Source organism: Periophthalmus magnuspinnatus, chromosome 14, assembly GCF_009829125.3.
Source record: "Periophthalmus magnuspinnatus isolate fPerMag1 chromosome 14, fPerMag1.2.pri, whole genome shotgun sequence".
NCBI lineage: Eukaryota > Metazoa > Chordata > Actinopteri > Gobiiformes > Gobiidae > Periophthalmus > Periophthalmus magnuspinnatus.
The window spans coordinates 3652897-3672728 of record NC_047139.1 but is presented as its reverse complement, the minus strand read 5'-3'; positions in this window follow the sequence as shown (position 1 = coordinate 3672728).

Below are 19832 nucleotides of genomic sequence, written 5' to 3'. Positions count from 1 at the left end.
CCGTCCAGCGAAGCGCCCAGAGGCAGTCGAAAGGGCCTATACTTCTACTTCCTGTTATGGGACTTGGCAACCGCATTGATTTTTCCACCAGTTGCCGGGGAACAGTAGCGCGCCCCCGAGATACGGCCGTAATCCTGCAAAGTTAACGCACAAGTACATTTAACTGAATAATTTATACGTTTTTTTTTGTTTTTTTCTCCGCCGATGCAAAAGCCAATGGAAATAATCAGAATAATGAGCTTTACAGGATTGGGGAAGAGTTTTTAAAGCTTTACACTGTGTTGTCTCTGAACGCACACACACACACACTTACGTTCAAACTAGACAATGTGGGTGAAGTGTCTTGCTCAAGGACACAGCAGCTTCAGGTTAAGGGGTCTTTTCTAAATGTCCTGTTTTATAAGAAATTGACTGTTGTGAGGTTTAAGTCGTGGTATAATGTCGTTTCCTCGTCAAAAACACACCTGGAGTTGTGTTTTGTTTCATTCACACATGTTTGAGTCACAGTTTATTATTATCTCTAAACCCCAAAACGCTCTGTTCCACCTTGTGATGTCATCAAGTGGTAGTTTTCAAGTTAACATCTACGTTTTAGCTTTTGTTCAGCAGAGATCGGCAATTCCAGAAGCTGACACGATCCAAATGATTCTAGAAATGAAGGTGTGTGGAGTTTAAAAACACAGTGGAGCACTTCCTGTATTACCACATGATGACATCACAAGGTGGAACAGAGTGTTTTCTGTTTTGAACTCTTTTTATGATGAGGAAACAACATTAGAACAGATCAGAAAACAGTGTAATATGGGCCTTTAAACAGTGTAATATGGGCCTTTAAACAGTGTAATATGGGCCCTTTAAACAGTGTAATATGGGCCTTTAAACAGTGTAATATGGGCCCTTTAAACAGTGTAATATGGGCCCTTTAAACAGTGTAATATGGGCCCTTTAAACAGTGTAATTTGGGGCCTTTAAACAGTGTAATTTGGGGCCTTTAAACAGTGTAATATGGGCCTTTAAACAGTGTAATATGGGCCTTTAAACAGTGTAATATGGGCCCTTAAACAGTGTAATATGGGCCCTTTAAACAGTGTAATATGGGCCCTTTAAACAGTGTAATATGGGCCCTTTAAACAGTGTAATATGGGCCCTTTAAACAGTGTAATATGGGCCCTTTAAACAGTGTAATATGGGCCCTTAAACAGTGTAATATGGGCCCTTTAAACAGTGTAATATGGGCCTTTAAACAGTGTAATATGGGCCTTTAAACAGTGTAATATGGGCCTTTAAACAGTGTAATATGGGCCCTTTAAACAGTGTAATATGGGCCTTTAAACAGTGTAATATGGACCGATTGATATGTATGTTTTTCATGAACGATGTCGATATTATTTTAAATAATCGGTATCGGCATCAGCTTAAGCTCTGTGGATATTTTTGGGCTGTTAATTAAGTTCTTTTCGCTGTTTGTTTTGGTCCATTCTGTCTGTTTCAATATTTTCAGAATCAGAATCGTTTTATCGCCATCGTCTGAACACAGATCACAAACTAGGAAATTACTTTGGTGATAAAGTGCAACATAAAACACACTGAATTAGAAGTTAGACGCCGTTTCTTCAGTTTACCCTTAACATCCTTGCTCATTAATTTACGTCTTTTTTTCCCATTTTCCCATTTTGTTTTTTGTTTTTCTTGTTCCTTGTAACAAATGTAATGGTGTTAGCGTTAGCGTTAGCATTATTACCGCATGTTTCCTCTAGATCAGGATGAACAGGATTTATCGTTTACCAGCCGCCGTGGTAGTTTCATCGAGCGCCGTTTTCCCCGAGAGCGTCGCATTCTCAGGTTTTGTCGGAGTCTCAGGATGTTACTAATGATGCTTTTGTTTTTGACCTTTGTGAATCTGGATCGTCTCTCGTTTCATCATTACAGTCAGACTTCAGAAAACCAGGTTAGTTTTCTGCTCTCCCTCCATTTCTCACTCTCTCTTTCACCCTCTCTCTGTCTCTTCCCCTCTTTATGTCGCTCTCACTCTGTCTCTTCTTTCTTCTCTTACCTTCCGTCTCTCTCCCTCCTGCTTTCTCTCTCTCCTCTCTCTTCCTCTGTCTGCTTGTATCGTTTCTTTTTCCTGTCTCTACGTCTTTCTTTTCCCACCCTCTCCCTCCCACTATTTCTCTTTCTCTTTTCCTCCCTCACCCTCTCCCTCTCTATTTGCTCTTATCTCTTCCCCTCTCTCTAATTCTCTCTGCTCTCCCTCTTCCTCTTCTTTCTTCCTCTGTCTGCTCCTGTCTCTTCCTCCTCTCTCTCTGCTCTCTCCCTTCCTGTCCATGCTCTCCATCTCTCTCCCTCCCTCTTTTTCTCCCCCCTCTTTTTCTCCCTCCCCCTTTCTCTACCCTCCCCCTCCCCTCGTGCCTGCTCTCCAGCTTTTTCTCTTTCTCTTCCTCTTTCTCTCCATCTCCCTCCCTTTCTCCCCATCTCTTACCTCTTTCTCTCTCTCCCTCCCTCTTTCTCTCCATCTCTTACCTTTTTCTCTCTCACCCTCCTTCCCCCTGTCCCTGCTCTCCATGTGTCTCCTTCTTTCCCTCCTCCCTCTTTCTCTCCCTCTGTTCCTGCTGACCATCTCTCTCCCTCTTTCCCTCCCTCTCTCCCTCCCTCTCTTCCTCCCTCCCTCCCTCCTCCCTTTTTCTCTCCATTTCTTACCTCTTTCCCTCCCTCCCTTCTCATACCTCTCTCTCCCTCCCTCCGTCCATCCCTCCCTCTCTCCCTCCTCTCTCGCTCCCTCCTCCCCTCTCTCTTCCCCTCCCTCCCTCTGCTCTGTCTCTCTCTCCCTCCTCCTGTCTCTCTCTCTCCCTCCCTCCTCTCTCTCTTCCCCTCCCTCCCTCCCTCCCTCCCTCTGCTCTGTCTCTCTCTCCCTCCTCCTGTCTCTCTCTCTCCCTCCCTCCTCTCTCTCCTCCCCTCTCTTCCTCCCTCTCCTCCTCTGTGACGTGAATCCTACACACGAATCATGAATGGATTTGTGACGCCAACACAACACCAACACAACGCCAACACAACGCCAACACAACGCCAACACAACGCCAACACAACGCCAACACAACGCCAACACAACGCCAACACAACGCCAACACAACGCCAACACAACGCTAACACAACGCTAACACAACGCTAACACAACGCTAACACAACGCTAAACCATGAAACCCTGTTTGAATCACAGTCTGTTAAAGTGTGAGGCGACGTCTGTGGAACCTGGATAAAGTCGCTTTAAGTATCAAATCTGCACTTTTTATTCTAGACATGTAACGGCGCACCATGAGTCACCAAATCTTATACATTTGTTTGTAATTTTCCACTTTCTTAGCTTAATATTTGGTGCGTTATTCATTGACCATAGGCTGTACAAATAAATGGACATAGCTAACCTGCTAGCCGCCGCGTTACAAATAGGAAGTGATCGTGGGCGCGTTTTCGGCTCCATCGACTCATTTTACATTAGAAAACTGTCCGTCCGACTCGTTATTTTGGTTTTAAATGTTTGTATTAACCCTCTACATGATCCTGGTGTTTTTATTTCACTATTATGTCTGTAAACCAAGATATGAACATTAATAACAGACAGATCAGTTGGATTCTTCCTCGCTAGCGTTAGCAACAGGTTTGATTGACAGCGTTGCTAAGTGCCGACATCCCGCTAAACCAGTCGTGCAGGCGGGAGGGGGTATTACCTTTCATAGCCTCACTCCGGATTGGCTCTTCGCTCTGATATTCACGTTCGTAACTCCAAATATGAAAATCGACTCCAAATTAGCCGCTATACCTGCTTTAGCCTCGACGCGCTTCATTTGCCCGGAGCTGAACGCTGTGGGTGACGTCAACACTCACTTAGTCCACTTCTTTACACATATGTCATATACGTCAAACTCAGGCCCGGGGAACAAATCTGGCCCGCGGTGTGATTATATCCGGCCCGTGAAATCATGCATGCACCACTGATACTACAAATCCCACAATGCTTTGCTGATACGTTGCAGTCGAGTCTGGCAAGTGCCCCTTTTCTATTGACACTCATTAGCGACCAAGCTACCGGTCACCTCAGCCAAATTATTAGACATAATATATTTTATTTATTGAAATGATAAATGAAAACTACTGATGTGTCTTTCATTTCAAATTTAATGTGTCATGTGTTTTGTAATATCAGACTTGAGTTGTTCCAGTGTAAATTTGAGTTTGACGCCTCTCGTTTATGTCATCGTCTTAAAAGCGACGTAAGATGATTCAAAGTATGAACACGTCGTCGTTTTTTTGGTCTTAAATGTTCGTATTAACCCGCTCTACATGATCCTGGGTTTTTTTATTTCACTATTGTGTCTGTAAATCATAATACAAACATTAAAAACACACAAATCACGCGCCTTCCTTCCCCCGAGGTCACTCCCACTAGCGTTAGCAACAGGTTTGATTGACAGTCACCCGCTAAACCAGTGGTCCAGGTGGAAAGGGGCGTTACCTTCAACAGCGTCGCAACAGATCGGCTCTTCGGTTGCTATGATACTCGCGTTCGTAACTCCAAGTACGAAAATCGGCTCCAGTTTCGCCGCTATAACTGCTAGCCTCGATTAGCGTCATTTGACTTGAGCCGACATCGCACTCATTTACTCTCTGCCTTTAACTGAAAATAAACTAAAAAGAGTCATGAAAAACGAGTGACATGTGGGTGGAGGCGTGTCCTGATGGAGGTCTGCAGCCAGAACCAGACTTTTTTTTTTTTTTTTGTACAACCTCGAAGCTGAAGCCCGTGAATAGACTCGTCATTGTGAGAATTTCGTGCGACTGCCGTTGGCTCGGGATGTGTTATTTATACAATGCCGTTCCATAGCTGAAAATCACAATAAAAGGTGGATTCATGTATCTAGTGAACTGTCAGCCTTCGGAGTCGTACTTGATGTAGTCCCTATTTATCCAGGAGCTGTTTGTGGTAACACGTTTCAAAAAGACATTTCAACTCCAGAAGTCTGAATTATGAAAGCGCTGCTCCACAAACCTGGTTATATGCTGCCTTACGCTGGGAGTTTTCACCTGCACCTACTCTTGTTTTCTCCGGATTAGCTTTACCGTATATATGCGCTTCAACGTCGTGTTTACAGGCGCCATTTTGAGGACTTTTCACCGGGCAAAAGACGTGAATTGCTACGACGATGGTGCTGTTTTTATTAATCTAAAACGCACGGATAGTTCTGGTCTTGCTCTCACTGCTTCTCGTGTTTGTTTAAGACCACTCCCCCTTCCAAAGCACTCAAAATACACACTATTCGAAATTTACCAGGATTGTTACGTCATAGGTAAAAGTCGAAAAATCTCCCGCGCCGTTTTAAGCTCATTCATCATCGCCAGACTCGTTCCAAGCTTCATCGCCGTCAAATTGTGTCCATTATAACTGCGCGTTTCAGGTAACGTGTAGAAAAAAGATTGCTAATCCTCGTAAAAGACGATTTTAATTCAGTAACTGGACAAAGGTTGTTAAAATGAAGTCGCTTCTGCAGTTCTGGTCAGATTACTGCTGGACACTGGCTTTTATTTGTCTGATGGGAGGAGCTAACATCACTGAAGCTCAAAACGGCTATTGTTTACAGTTTCTGTTTGTTAGCTAGGTCTGTTTAGCTAGCAAAGGTACTCAAGAGCACGTTTAAACACAACAACAACGCATAATATCCATCCAATCCATCCGTTTTCTTCTGCTTATCCGGGGGGCAGCAGTTTAAGTAGGGACTCCCAGACTTCCCTCACCCCAGACACGTCCTCCAGCTCCTCCGGTGAGTTCCCGATGTGTAATATTTGTTCATAAATCCGCCGTTTCTGAGATCGGTAAGAATTTAAATCAACCAAATGAGCGACTGCCTTTCAGCTCCTGTCTCTCTTTATGGTCACATCATCGGTCCGACGTATAGACATAGCGTCCAGAATGGCAAATAGATTTTCAGGTTCAGGCGGTACAGATATGCAGCTGCAGTCGAAGTGCGGCGGCGGCGGCGGCGGCGGCGTTGGGTTTGAATGTGTCTCTTTTGTCACACAGAGGACAGGACCTTGGTTATGGAAATGAGTCTGTACGTGTCTCTGTGGAGCGTTATGCCTCTGTACTGTCGCCGCTCCAGGATTTATCTTCGCGTTTTTATCCGTCTGAACCAACGCCTCTGAGATGTCACTGGAATGTTTCACAGTATGGCATTAAATTTATCTCGTGTTTATTTCATTTTTGGGTGTTTGTGTGGTTCAGAAACGTGGATTCTTACTTGTAAGTGTGGTTACTTTTTAAATCTGTCTGCAGGTGGCGTCTCTTGTTTGTCGTCTTGGAGATAGGTTAGACAAATAACACACTGTGGAACATTAAAGGTAAAGCAAAGGGCAAGGGCGAGGTGGGTTAAGTGTCTTGCCCAGGGACACAACGACAGCATTCATCTGTGAGAGCTAGAATCGCACCGCCAACCTTCGGATCAGTGGACAAACGCTCTACCAACTGAGACTGGTCCCTCGTTTATCGCGGGGGTCACGTTCTAAAAATAACCCGCAATAGATGAAATCCGCGAACAATCTGCTTTATTTTTTCCAGTTATTCTGTTTTTTGTCTGTAAAACCCCTCACCACACACTTTATACACTTTTCTCACACAGGCGTTAACATTTTCTCACATTTCTCTCTCGTTTAAACTCTCTCAAAGTTCAAACCTTCACCTTTTTGTAGAACAGGACCATGAACGCTCGTCTTGATCTCGGGCTCCTGAAAACTTTACTTTTCTGAAAACTTTAAGACGGATTAATACGGAAATTTTGTGGAGCTAATCCCAAACAAATAATGATACGGTTCAACATTTATGGATCAAAAGTTTGGAGATTTATTTCAAAAACTGCGAATGGTCAATTTTTTATACAGTGGTTCCTCGTTTATCGCGAGGGTCACGTTCTAAAAATAACCCGCAATAGGTGAAATCCGAAGTATCAGCTTTATTTTTTACAATTATTCTCTATGTTTTTTGCTGTAAAACCCCTCACCACACACTTTATACACTTTTCTCACACAGGCGTTAACATTTTCTCACATTTCTCTCTCGTTTAAACTCTCTCAAAGTTCAAACCTTCGTAGGCGTCTTTGTCGGTGCAGAACGTTTCATCGACATCGTGTTTTTTTGTCAGGCCCGTCCACAGGAATTTGGGGGCCCGGGGCAAGAAGCTTCACACTTGCCCCCCCTAATATAAATTTACAGGAAGTCGGTCCAGCTCTGCGTCGCTAAAACCCTGGAGCTCGGGACAACGTGTTAGCGAAACGCCGTCTTCTAAAGCTAAATAAGTCCAGCTGTTTTAGTTTCACTTTAAAGGAGAAGCTGAGGAAGAAACCCGAACTTTGACCTCGGAAAAGGCCTGTATTTAGGACTAGTTCATGTTCATGGTTTCTAAAGGCAGAAATAAATACTATGAATGTGATGAATGATACAGCAAATAAAATAAAAAATCTAAGATAATAATAATTAACATAACAACAAGCATGAAAATACAGAATATATAGAAACACAGGAAATATATTAGATGTATGCGATAATACGAAGCAATACTGAAGTAAAAGTGAGACCGTTGGTACTTTTTCACCTTAAAATACAAAATTCCGAGTGTCCTTGAATGCACCATGAATGACAGCAGAGTGAAGTAAAAATGCGAAGGTCTGCTGGTCCATGAATGCATCACTGCCACAAGAACAAAGGAAACAGAAGTAGTTAAGGCTGGACTGACGGGAAATGAACCACAAATAATAATAATAATAATAATAATAATAATAATAATAATAATAACATCGACTTAGGTTTAGTCCTGGTTCAGTCCTGGTTTAGTCCTGGTTCAGTCCTGGTTCAGTCCTGGTTCAGTCCTGCTTTAGTCCTGCTTTAGTCCTGGTTCAGTACTGGTTCAGTCCTGCTTTAGTCCTGGTTCAGTCCTGCTTTAGTCCTGGTTCAGTCCTGGTTCAGTCCTGGTTCAGTCCTGGTTCAGTCCTGGTTTAGTCCTGGTTTAGTCCTGGTTCAGTCCTGGTTTAGTCCTGGTTCAGTCCTGGTCCAGTCCTGCTTTAGCTCTTTTTTATACGTGGCCTTTAATGAGAAAAGTTTGGACTCTCCTGACGGTTTCTGTGAAAACCTAAACTCTGAACGTCATAAACAAATTAAAACAACACAAATAAAACCACACTCTTGTTAACATTCCCTTTCTAATATACGTTTTGCTTCCGTAGCACAATCGCACGAGCTCAAACTCTTGTGCAGTCGATAAATAATTCATGAGCGTTTTCCATATTTCAACACGACAGTCCCACGACGACACCTTCCCTCCCGTTTGAACCTCCACAGATCGCCATAAAACAGATTCCTACATTAGATTTCGAGTCCGTTCGTATTTGTTTCTCGTCTTACATCTGCTATCTGTGTGAACTTTGACAACCGCGACGCCGCTTCCGCCCCGTTTCGTTCTCTTTCCCCCCGTTTCTGTTGTTGCGCGGCGCCGGTGTCTGCAGTGCGAGATAAGGCCGTTCAAAGTCCTCCTCTGCTTTCTAATGAACCCGGGCATCAAACCGGCGGTAAAAAAAAAAAAAAAAGTGTCCGCTAATCAAAGGGCTAGTTTACGTAACGGTGAGTTATGAGGCGCCGTGAACATGAGAGACGCGTTCGGTTACAACGGCGACGGACGTAATGTTTCGGTGATGAAACGGCGGCGTCGGGAGATGATACGAGGAGACGGTTTATGATGGTTATTTTCGAAAACCTGACATCTGTAATAACGGCGTTCAAACGTGAAGAATGAAAAGAGCGTGGTTTAAAACGATATGCAAACGTTTATTTCTGAGCTGTGTCGAGTGGTCGCGTTCCCGTAGAATTCGAAGGCAGGGGTTTATTCGCTGTTTTTTTTTTTTTTTTTTAAATATAAATCCGTTTTGTTTCGTCGACTGAGTGAGCGTAACGTCAACCACAGCGTCCGGCTCCAGTCAAATGAAGTTCGTCGAGGCTAGAGCAGTTACGCGGCGAATTTGGAGCTGAATTCCATATTTGGAATTCTGATCGCGAGTGTCATAGCAACCAAAGAGCCAATCAGGAGCGAGAACATTGAAGGTAACGCCCCTTTCTGCCCACATCATCAGTTTAGTAGGGAGCAGTCACTGTCGATCAAACCTGTTGCTAGCGGGAGTGACCTCGGGGGAAAGAAGGCGCCTCATTGGTCCGCTAGCATAAGGCGCTAGCTAATGCTAACATGTGGTTTTCTGAAAAAAACGTATAAACACTTTTGTTGCCACACTCGCTTTATCTACGCAATTTACCCTGATATCCAACATATTAAAAGGATAATGACGGACATTATAATATCACATAAAGGTGCCGTGCTGTCGTCGCCGTTGCCGCAGTAACCCCGATCCTCTAGCCCCGCCCCCTTCTGTCTTCAGCCGCCGCGCTCACGAATCTCGGCGCAACAAATGTCTCAAAACTCATAAGTGTAATTTTCAGATTTGTACCTGTAAAATCACAAAGTTTAAGTGTAAAACAAAATTTGTAAACATAAAACGAAATTCATAAGCGTGAAATGAAATCTGTAAGCGTAAAACTAAATTTGTAAGCAGGAAAAAAAAAAAAAAAAAGTATTTGCCAGTGTACAAATCAACATTTACACATTGAAACCTTTTGGAACAATTGTACCTTCAGACACAACAGTGAAATAAAAACCCCAGGATCATGTAGAGCGTGATCCAAAATGACGAGTCGCTGGAGCAGTTACAGAGAGAGGACACAGTTTAAAAAAAAAACAACAAAAAAAAACTCAAAATAACTAAAAAAAAAAAAAAAAATCAAAATAAAATAAAATTAAAAAAAATAAATAAAAAAAAACCCTGAAAATAATAAAAAAAAACCCCATACAAAATAAACCCAAAAATAACTTGGAAAAAAAAACAACTCAAAATAACAAAAAAAAACCAAAAAAAAACAACAACCTCAAAGTAACAAAAATGGATAAATAAAGTCATAATAACTTGAAAAAAAATAAAATAATAATAACTCAAAATAATAATAAAAAAAATTTACCCCAGGATCATGTAGTGCGTTAATACGAACATATTTAAGACCAAAATGACAAGTCGCTGGAGCAGTTACAGAGAGAGGACACAGTTTTTCAAAAAAACTAAAAAATAAACTAAAAAAACCCAAAATAAACTCAAAATAACTAAAAAATAAACAAAAAAAAACTGAAAATAACAAAAAACATACAAAATAAACTCAAAATCAAATAAAAAAATCAACAACCTCAAAATAACATAAATAAATAAAGTCATAATAACTTGAAAAATACAAAAAAAAAAAAAACTCAAAATAATAATAATAAAAAAGTACCCCAGGATCATGTAGAGCGTTAATACAAACATTTAAGACCAAAATGACGAGTCGCTGGAGCAGTTACAGAGAGAGGACACAATTACATAAAAAGTGAATTGAAGCCAGAGTCGATGAAGCGCGCACATGCACACTCCGTAATTGAAACGCGTTGGCTAGCACATTAGCTATATCCATTTATATTTACAGTCTATGGGGAAAATGCCAAGAAATTGCAGAGATATTAACCATAAACCAGGCCAAACAAACTGTGCAGACTGACAGCGTCTAAACAGCCTGGGCTCATGTTGTGTGCAGCACCTTCTCCCATTTAGAAGATGTATTTTGTTTTAAATTGTTAATCGCTATGGCAGCTGTGCTATTTTTTTTTTTCTCCACCATTTTGAAACCCTCACACGGGTATTTCTCATCATCGACGTTCACCTTCAGCCGCTTCACACGTCAGGATAAAGTTGGAGATAAAAGGTTTGAAAAGTAATTAGTTTTGGTGGGTCCTCATTTTCCTGAGTGGCAGAAGTGTTTAGTCAAAGGCATAAACATGTCTGAGTGCAGCGCATTTGAACTGCCATTAGTCTGGAGCTGTGAAAACACCTGTCAGAGCGGGTTTGAGTTTTCACAATAAGACCTCGACAGCCGCGCGGTTCGGCTCGGAGCTAAGTGTCTGCGTCTGTGGAGGGCGCAGACGGCGGTTTAAAACGGAGCAGATGCAGATGATTGGGGAGATCCGCGGACAGGCTGTAATTACGCTCTCTCTCTCGGACTTTATTTTGAAGTGCGTCGCAGAAGAAGACGGCAGGAAAAACAAAGTAAAAAGCACCCGACCCCCGTGTTTATGTTGTTTGTGGAGTGACGGTTCAGAGTGCGGTGACCTTGTGCGATCTGTCAGCAGCTTTGATGCGATGTGAGCTGAAAGAGGAGAAGAAGAAGAAGAAGAGGAGGAGGAGGAGGACGTCTGCGGTGTGTTTATCCTCTTATTTGCTTCACTAGTTGCACTAAAGCACTTCAAGAGTCGCAAAGCACGAACGGGAAACGTCTTCAGCCTGTGTGTCCTGGATTAGACCTGGTTCAGGCACGGTTTAGTCCTGAGTTAGTCGTGGTTTAGAACTGGTTTAGTCCTGGTTTAGTCCTGGTTTAGTCCTGGTTTAGTCCTGGCTGAATCCCGGTTAAGTCCGGGTTTGATCCTGGTTTAGTCTGGGCTTAGTCCGGGTTTAGTCCGGGTTTAGCCCTGGTTTAGTCTTCGTTTGGACCTGGTTCAGTCCTGGTTTAGGCCTGGTTTAGTCCTGGTTCAGTCCTGGTTCAGTCCTGGTTCAGTCCTGGTTCAGTCCTGGTTTAGTCCTGGTTTAGTCCTGGTTTAGTCCTGGCTGAATCCCGGTTAAGTCCGGGTTTGATCCTGGTTTAGTCTGGGCTTAGTCCGGGTTTAGTCCGGGTTTAGCCCTGGTTTAGTCTTCGTTTGGACCTGGTTCAGTCCTGGTTTAGGCCTGGTTTAGTCCTGGTTCAGTCCTGGTTCAGTCCTGGTTCAGTCCTGGTTCAGTCCTGGTTTAGTCCTGGTTCAGTCCTGGTTTAGTCCTGGTTTAGTCTTGTTTAGTCCAGGTTCAATCCTGAATCAGTCCTGGTTTAGTCCTGGTTTAGTCCTGGTTCAGTCCTGGTTCAGTCCTGGTTTAGGCCTGGTTCAGTCCTGGTTCAGTCCTGGTTTAACCCTGGTTTAGTCTTGGTTCAGTCCTGGTTCAGTCCTGGTTTAGTCTTGGTTCAGTCCTGGTTTAGTCTTGGTTCAGTCCTGGTTTAGTCTTGGTTCAAGCCTGGTTTAGTCCTGGTTTAGTCCTGGTTTAGTCCTGGTTCAAGCCTGGTTCAAGCCTGGTTTAGTCCTGGTTCAGTCCTGGTTTAATCCTGGTTTAGTCTTGGTTCAGTCCTGGTTTAGTCCTGGTTTAGTCCTGGTTTAGCCCTGGTTTAGTCCTGGTTTAGTCCATGTTTAGTCCTGGTTTAGTCCTGGTTCAGTCAGTTCTCTGGTCCAGTTCTGGTTCTGTTGTTGTGGCGTTTGCTTGTTCTCTCTGTGTCTGAGCGAGTTTCCTGTATCGACCTTAAACACTCCAAACACCGTCGGTAAAACCCTCAGTCTAAACCTGTTTGTTCTTAAAAATAACACACTTAATATAAATTTAAAACCATTCTGTTCTGCACGGAGCCGACGCAGAGCCGCTCAAACTCACTCAGACCAGATCCGATTCTTTAGACCTGAGCGAACGGTAACAAACGTGACGGCACCGAGGATCCGGGTGGAATCTTTGTGTTATTAAAATGGGATTCCTCCAGTCTGCTAAAGCATTTACCCCAGTCCCGGGTCCTCCCTGCACTTCACTTTTCAGACCATAAATCACATTGTTCTGCCTCTTTTCTCCTAAATTTCATCATGTGCTCCTTCCTTAGTCCCTCGTCTGGCCCAATCGATTTGCCGCTCCGTAGCACACACGATTACTTTTCAGTGGCCACCATCTCCTCCAGCCTAATTATTCCGAGTTTGCTCCTGTCACTTCGTGTTGGAAAGGACCTTTTATAAGAGCCTTCGCCATTACGGGACGCGGGATTTGATTTGGTTCACATCGAATTTACCCATTTTTGATGTGGAGAGATTGGAAGTCTTGGGAGAGGCGTTTACGGGGAGATTGGTGGGAAATGAATGCCATATTTTTAGCATCCTGTTTTGTACGTTTGGCTAAATCACAGGACGAGCTCGTAAATAAAACGTACGTGGGTTTTGAGAGACACGTTTCAGCAAATTTGGACGGTTGAAAAGGTTAAAGGTCATGTATTACGCGCAAAAAATTGACTTATGTGAGGTTTAAGATGTCAAAAACAGACCTGGAGTTGTGTTTTGATTCATCCACAACCTTTTATTATTAGATTGTCTACATCTCCAAAGCTCAAAACGCTCTGTTCCACCTTGTGATGTCATCAAGTGGTAGTTTTCAAGCTAACATCTACCTTTTTAGCTTTAGTTCAGCAGGGATCGGCAATTCCTGCGCTGAAATGATCCAAATGATTCTAGAAAGGAAGGTGTGTGGAGTTTAAAAACACATCGGAGCACTTCCTGTATCACCACATGATGACATCACAAGGTGGAACAATACTTTCTGCTGCATGGCCAACAACTTCTTTGGCCGCCACAAAGGGACATGTTCGCTCCAGAGTATTGCCCATGGACAGCTGTAAAGTTTGTTGGTTGGACTGACCCAAAAATCCCACCAAATCACAAATTAACATGACGTATTTGTACATTTTCAATTAATATCAAGCGGTTTCCATCATGTAAAGCTTTGTTCTTGGTAGCTTCTATATTCCCGTTTCTATAGAGGACTTTTCTGATGGATGTGGGCGGGGCGGCGGTTCCTAAACATTCCGATTCTTCAGTTCAGGTCAGATTCACTGCTGGACACTGCCTTATATCTGTCTGAAGGGAGGAGCTAACTAGACTGAAACTGTAAACAGCTATTATCTACAGTTTCAGCCTTAATTGGTCTAATGGCGCGCTCTGTTGTTCTCCTTGTTTCCTTTGTTTGCTTTGGGTCTGAGGGTGGAGTCATATGTGGGTGAACAAATTGTCTTTCCTAACTCTTTGTGCAGTTGACAGGTTTAACTTTGGCTTTTACCATGTTTAGGAATGTATTTCGTTTATCGCGGGGGTTACGTTCTAAAAATAAATAAAGGCGAAATCCGTGAAGTATCAGTTTATTTTTTACAATTATTCTCTATGTTTTTGTCTGTAAAACCCCTCACCACACACTTTATACACTTTTCTCACACAGGCGTTAACATTTTCTCACATTTCTCTCTCGTTTAAACTCTCTCAAAGTTCAAACCTTCGTCGGCGTCTTTGTCGGTGCAGAACGTTTCATCGACATTGTGGGTTTTTTTGTCGGGGAGAAAACAAATTGCAAACGTACAGCACTTCAGAGTCACACTGAGATCCAACGTTTATGTAAATTTGTCTGAACACATTCTGTACTGGACAGGAGACACGGCACGGAGGAGACTGATGGACAATGGTCTACAGTCCAACAGCCAATCAGGACGCACGACACAACGCACGATCGTACGATGTAAAAAAGCATGTAGAACTGCACAGGAAAAATCTGCGAAACAGCGACACCGCGAAAGATGAACCGTGATATAACAAGGAAGAACTGTACATCAAACTGGTATCTTGATGCAGACCAACCTGGATCTTACGATGACGCCGTGCGGATTAGAAGAAGGACCCTCCTCGTGCAAACACATACATTGGGAGACACTATAAAAGCTGTCAACACACACATCTCAGGACTCTCTTCTGTCTCCTTTCCTGAGAGTCCGTTGCTTCATCGTTCACTTCACCTGTGTGGAACTCCTTAAACCGTCTGACTTAATGTTTCAGTCTCTTGGTTCTCCTTGACCCTTACACCTGAAACGAACATTCTTACACATAATATGGCATTAAACACACATTAAAGACATATCTTTTGTTTTTTCCTGTTGTTTTTTTTTAACTATGGGGTCACTTCTCCAGAGATCTGACCTGGTCACATAATTTTCTTCCATACTTGGGATTAACAAACGCAAAGAAAACCTTAAAATGCACCTTAAAATACGAGTAATTGAAAATGGAAATGGCCTCTTTAAAGATGTCACTATTACAATGATTTAAACGCTCATCTAATGTTCAGATTTTCACGTTTTGCAATGAGAAAATTATTCATTTCGTTTCGCAGCATTTAAGTACTTCGCAAAAAAATCCAATTAAACTCCAAGTGGATTTCGGAAACAGCTGGTGCGATCTCCACATTGTCATTTCGAAAAACACATTATTTATCTGCAAATCTGATAGAGGACATCCGAGGTAAACCGTGTCCTCCACCGCCGTCCCTGTCTTTTTTTTTTCCCATCAGGCTTTGCTCCTGCTGCACTGGGAGCTCAGAGCTATTATGTGCGGTGTCCGTGGCCCCCGGCGGACCGCGAGGGTTAATTGGTTCTTGGCCCCAAAGTAAAACTCAAGGCTCCGGGACAATTGCGGTCCTTTCGGGTGCTCAGAGCCTCTCCCACACAAGGACTTTGTATTGTCAAACACACATTCAAACACCGCTCTGGCCCACTTTAGCTTAAACCTTGACATGACAATATGGCGTGTTTTTCTATAGGAGCCACACAATACACTGAATTACAAGTACGATGCAACTGCGGCAACTGTCGAGCATCAAGTGTAGTTCAGCTGTTTGAAGTAGTCTGGACTCAAACTACACTACGAGGCGTATTTTAAGAACATAACATATAACACAAGCTTTGAAAAAGATCAATTTCAGGCTAAAATCGTTGTGTTTCTTTTGAATTACAACGTTCTACAGGTCAGTCATAGCCACAAACACGTCCGCTGATTTCCGTGTTAGAAAACTGCAGTGCCCAGTGGGAGCAGACGTCGCCATAAACATCATCACAACGAGGCGCCTCATGCAGAAGGAAACTCCAATGAACATCTGCAGATCACAATAACGAGCAGTGGGTTTTTTCTTTTACCAACATGACTACACAAGACCGCTGAATCCTGTGCATATGACCAATTAAGAAAATAAAACTGAAGAACAAAGTAAGTCCAGAGCGGTGGCCTCGCTGTATTTGAGCTCAGATTTGTCCTACACCATTAGAAAATGTTTTTTCAACATCAAATGTCTTCTGAGCCGCATGCAGCTCTTTCATCCTTGTGGCTTGGGAAAATAGATTATTTAATTAAAGTGTATTTTATTTTGTGTTAGTTTTTCATTGTAGTTTAAATCGGAAGATTATTGCGATCTTGAAATATAAAAATAAAATTATATTCTATAATTTCTTTCGTTGCTCAAAATAAGCGTCACAGCCAAAAGCCCCGATTTGCAGACGCTGAATCAGACTGTTGTAGTGAGTTGAAACGCAAAACTCTCATTTTACCAGTCAGTCTACGTCACTACCCTCTGTGGTCATGAGCTCTGGGTCATGACTGAAAGGACAAGAATAGCTATAATACACTGCACATACAACTTAATTAGCCTTAATAAAGCATGAACAAAGACTTCATTCACAGTGGTCAAAATGTTTAATAAGAATGATTCAGGTTTAGTAACTGATTAACAAATTATCTGTGTAACCCCTCAGTCGTCCAGGTCTGATCCATAGCAAAAGACAAAGTTTAAATCTGTCACCTGGACAAATCGTAAAAGTGAAGACATTTTGCTCGTCCAAGCCGCTTCTTCAGTTCTGCTCAGATGCTGGTGGCCACGGCCTTATATCTGTCTGAAGGGAGGAGCTAACCACACTGAAACTGTAAATGGCTGTGGTCTCCAGTTTCAGATGAAACTTCCCTATTCAGCCCTGAAGGACCCTGATATTCTCTGTTTTGGGATTGAGGATGGAATTATAGATGGAGGACAGATTAGGTCTCAGGCCTCGATTCCTGTTTAAGGAAGGATTCTCTTTCCAAACAAAAATAGCTTCATTAACTCATCATTAATGACAAGAATAATTAATTTGTTAGAGTATTACATCCCCTGTCCTTAGATCCTCCTTCAGGGTGAGGGAAAAACTCATGTGAGAAACCTCAGGGAGAGCCACAGAAGGATCCACTCCCTGGACGGACAGACGCCATCTTAACACTGAGGGCCAGGGAGAGCAGTGCACTTGGGCCGATGTAATGAATTCTGGAGCACAGTAAGTGACCAGTCTGGGTGGAGTCACTCTGAGACGCCTCCTGCACTCCTGAACTCTGGAGCAGAGTGAGCGCAGTTGGTGCCCATCCCTCCAGTACGTTTGCTGGCGGGATAGATGTGCGTGTGTATTAACGGGACTCTGTCCCTTTTTTTCCCAAATTGCAGAAAGTTCCTACTCTGCAGTAGCACAGGAGAAAGTTGACACGTTTCAACCAGGAGAAGATCTGCTGGAAGAAGTTCCTTTTCTTTGATGAGCCAGTGGACCCTAAAAAAAAACAAAACACATGAGTAAATCCATCCTGCCGTCAGTGGCTGTTTACATAATCTGATTATCTGAATTCTGGAGTTAGATTATTTCCATGTCACGTAAACGGTGCCTGTGGCTACATGCATATTCAAAATCTCATCAGATTTTTGGAGCTAAAAGCAAAGTAAATCCATCTGATTTCTGTCTGATCATGGTCACTGATTACTCCCATCACACTGTGCAGTTTACATGTCCTTTATGCTATTTAAATTTCTAAAAATATCTGATACTAATCAAATGTTGGTGAGCTCGTAACTGTCAGATAACTAGGATAATTAGACTTATATGCCCAAGAGAGGCAGGTCTGTGGATTTTTAGTGGGTTTGGAAGACAAAGTATAATGTAATTTTCACTTTCAGTCTTCATATTATATTATTATTATTATTATTATTATTATTATTATTAATAATAATATATTTCTTGTCAAAACCTGTGCAGGTGTGAAGAATCATGAAGAAATCAAATTACTCAAATCAGATGGAACCGTTCACATGACATTTCTATAATCTGATAATCTTAAATCAGATGTTTGTTCTGCACACGACCATAACCAGAGAGTCTTACCTGGTGTGGGCTGTTCTGTGGACATTGGAGCCACCCTGTTCTTCCATCTTCGTTTCTTTTTCTTTTTAGGGCTGAAAAAACAGATGTTTAGGTGTCAAGTTCTTGCAGATCATCAGTTGCATCTATACTTGTATAAGTATAAATGTCTCACCTGTACCTTCGCTCGTTGTCCTCCTCCTGTGAAACTGTATTTTCAAACGTGTTGATCTTGGGCCCTGGTGTACACGTCGTTTTTTTCTGATTTGGAGTTTGTCTCCTCCACAATGTCTGGGGTCGCCTTCATCTTACTCTGCAAACTGTGGACAACATTAATCATGTTAAACTTAAATTTAATTTATTTACATTTAATTGGTCGATGGAGTTGTGGTCAACCAAAATGTTTGTCGAGTAAAGATTTTATTTTGATTATAAAGATTTATATGGGACAACTGTAAAAAGGAAAGTGAGTGAGCTGAAGATTTGTTATTTTATTGTATTTATATTTTAAAAGACAGATTAAATTCATGGTTCACAAGTTTAATCTGTCGTTATGTAAATATTTGGTTTCCGAGTACTTTCTTGTATAAATTGCTGTTTTTGCTTGACCTCTGTGCAGTTGAAGTCTTGAGTGCAGTTTGAGTCAGATAAATGCAGATACATAATGGTTTTGAGAGCTTTTGCCACGTCCTTTTGAGTGGACAGATGGGCAGAACATGTATTTAGTAAATCAAAAACGTTTGTGTCGACAGCCTTAGTTTCCTGTCACTCTGCTGCTCATCTTCCCTCACAGCCTGTGCACTTCCAGATGAAGCTGGTCTGACCATGATCACCTTTGTTTTAGGTTTTCCCTCCTGAACGGGCTCAGTGTCCTCCGCCCTCTCGGCCGCTGGGCTCACCAGACGATTCATACCAAAAAAAAACATGAACCGTATTAGAATTCTAGGTGAACGGCTTGAAGAAGTTATAATTAAGTGCATACCAGAAGTTAGATAACGTTTGAGATTTGGCTAAACAATCTTGACTAATTTTATCTACGTAGTTTTTATTTATTTATTTATTTTTTTTATATTTATAATTGTATTTCCTATTTGTACAGGGGCAGCAGATATGTAGTGTAATTCCATAACTGTGACTTAGCAACTATAACGTTAACATGGGCCAACATTTGTCTAAATTGCACAATAGTTATGTCTAAACTAAAACAAACTGACAATAACACTTAGTTTAAACCTTCGTTTCACAAAATTAACAAAATGCATTCCTCGTGCGTGAATGGGCTGCATTTTGGATAGAATTTTCCATGTTGATAGCAAAGGTAGAGGGATTCCTTTATAGAACTCGCCTCTACTTCCTATATTTTTGTACTTTTGGTTCTCAACTTCCTCACAAAGCACTTAACTGGTGTAAAACTATGATACATATCTAGGTACTATCCCACCAAACCAGTTATAATTAGAAATTACCATAAAATGACCACAGCGTGCTCCCCTCTCGCTCAGTTGGTCGTCATCAGTGAAGGGGACAGTGTTTTCTGGTTTGACCACAGGTTCCTTCATGGATGTTTTCTGGATGGAGTCGACCTGCTTCTTGTTTTTAATCGTGTTTTTTAACGTTGTACAGCACTTTGGGCAGCCTGGGTTGTTAGAAGGTGCTATAGAAATAAAGTTTGATTGATTGATTGCTTCTCCTCTACAGGTTCTTCCATCCTTCTCTCCGAACTGCAAACAACAGCATTGAATTAATTTTGCTTTGCACCGTGTTATTTTAGTTTTGTTGTGGGATTCATGGCATGGCCTTCATCAGGTTAATGCGTTCAACCAGCTCATTGTCTTGATAATTGTTTGTAATAGAATTATCGTACTGGAAAAGAGGAGATGAT